Raw genomic sequence first — 2,397 nt, 5'->3', positions numbered from 1 at the left:
TGTCACTGACTCTGGGCCCAAGAGTCCCCAGGTCTTGCCACACTGCTGGCCAAGCAGGTCTCCACCCAGGTTCACAGGAGTCTATTGAATGTTGTGAGGCTTAGCTCACCGCTTCATTGCTGTTTTTCCCTTACTTCCCCTTATTGGTGATGAACATGGTCACCCATCAGAGCATGTATTCCCATTGAGTGTTAGTCTTAGAAGGGGGTTTGGTATGAGGGTATTTGCTATATTTTAAACCTTTCAGTTATTCCTAATTGTATGCTTTAAAGCTCTCTGGCACATCAAAAAAACTAGTGGAAAGAGACTATCATCTTTCAGTGAAAACATTTAATAGTTTCTTTTATGTTCTCTAAATTTTGCATATTCAGAGGCATCTTGCAGATACAATTTTTCAATGCTTGCTACCTAGGGACACAATGGAACATGGTCCATTAGTAAGGTATTTCTATAGAAGCAAAAATAAAGTTGCTCTTTGTAAGTAATGTGGCCAAGTGCCACCAATACCTGCTCATTTCTTTTGAAACTAATGGCCCTATCGGTTTCCCAATCACAAGTCCCTATGAAAGTATTCTATTTCCTACTGCCATTCCAGAACACTCAGACACATAGCATTTCCTGCTGCTTGGAAACAAACTGAAGGAACTAGATGACTTTTGCATCCCATATTCAGCCCTGGTATGGCCTATCGAAATTAAGCCCTGAACCATTTACCTACTGAATAGTACACAGAAATGGCAGCCAGAAGACCTCAAATATGTTTTCATAGTTACTGCTCACCTGCAGAATATAGTGCCTCTAGGTACTTAATCAAGAAAGCTGGGCTTGCTTCTACCTCCTCATTCTAGGAGAGAGAGGGCTATGAACCAGAGACATGGTGGAGAAGCAGTGGCAGAAGATCATGAGACAGAGTAGCAGTCTTTCCAATAAACAGAGGGAGAAGGATGAGTGCCTTTAGGCAGGAAGTTCACCTGCAGAATATAGTGCACCTCAGTAGTTAATCAAGGAAGCTGGGCCTGCCAACCCATGGAGCTAGAGCCGAGTGCCTTTAGGGATTTACTGGCAGTGCTAAAAGAGCTTTGTAACATTGTTGAACAGGGAAGTGACTAAGGAGCCTTGTAACCAAGAGGCCAAGGACCAGAGAGGCATGCCTGATCAGAAATGTATTCTGAGCATTTCTGATTCTGAATTATAACCTGTTGTTGTTGTTGGGGGTTATATGCTGTGGAGTCTATTCCAACACATAGCAACCCTGTATAAGGTTTCTGAGGCTATAAATCTTTACAGGAGCAGAAAGCTTCATTTTCTTCCCATAGAACTGCTGGTAGTTTCGAACTGCTGACTGTTATGATTAGCAGCCCAACTTGTAACCACTATGCTACCATTAAGTTCCCTAATAACTACCCTAGCTGTGAGTATTGTCTCTGAGTTGTGTGGCCATTACAAAAGATTATTGAATCCAGTAGAGAAGTAGAAAGTGCTGTGAGAAGGATGGTTGGTGATAGAATTGGTAAAGGAGGAAAGAGAGTGGAAGCATATTTGACTTCCACTTCATAGGAATCTGCCTTGGGCTGATGAGTTTGATTCTCCTTTGATTCACCCCATGCCAGTTTTGCAAATGATCACAAGAAAACATACATACAACAAAATAAAAGGGAAATGAAAAAACAAACAAACAAACAAAATTAAAACTAGGAGAAATGTGGTCAAAAGACTCAACTTGGACCTTAAATTTGATTGAGTTTCCTGGCTACCCAAGAAAAGTTTCTCACTGAGTGCAAAGCTTTTCATAACAAAGCACAGGTTTTGAAAGAATGATCCTGAACCAAGAAATCAGTATCACCTGGAATTTGTCCAAAGAGTGAATTCTCAGGCCCCATCCAAGACATACTGAATCGGAGACTCTGGGCCCAAGCAATTTGAATTTTAATAAGCTTTCACAAGAACTGCTATTCTAAAGACATGGAAAATATAGGAAATTTAAGCACAGTTTTCAATAAAAACTGCAATCATAAAATTAAAGCAATTCAATAATGGAAATACACTAAAGGCTCAGAAACCCTATACAGGGTCACTATGGGTTGAAACTACTCAATGGTACTTAACAACAACAAGAACAAGATATTTGGCCCAAGCATGTGGCTTTTAGTGGTCCAGCTTCACAGAGTCAGTGATTGACGCTAACATATCCTATACTAGTCATTTAAAAATACCTAACAAAGGGGGAACAAACAAGATGGCGGATCGGGTGGATGTATAGCAGAGAGCTCCGCCAACAACAACACAGAATACCCGACCAAGCAGGTTCAGGGGATGGTCCCAGAACTCTGAACCACATATAAAGGAATACTTAGAAGGTTGGAAGGCTCACAGCTGGGGGAATTTGTGGCAGAAGCA

The sequence above is a fragment of the Chrysochloris asiatica genome, unplaced genomic scaffold (genome assembly GCF_000296735.1).
Source record: "Chrysochloris asiatica unplaced genomic scaffold, ChrAsi1.0 scaffold00205, whole genome shotgun sequence".
Taxonomy (NCBI): domain Eukaryota; kingdom Metazoa; phylum Chordata; class Mammalia; order Afrosoricida; family Chrysochloridae; genus Chrysochloris; species Chrysochloris asiatica.
The sequence above is the reverse complement of the archived record's forward strand: the minus strand, read 5'-3'. Positions refer to the sequence as shown.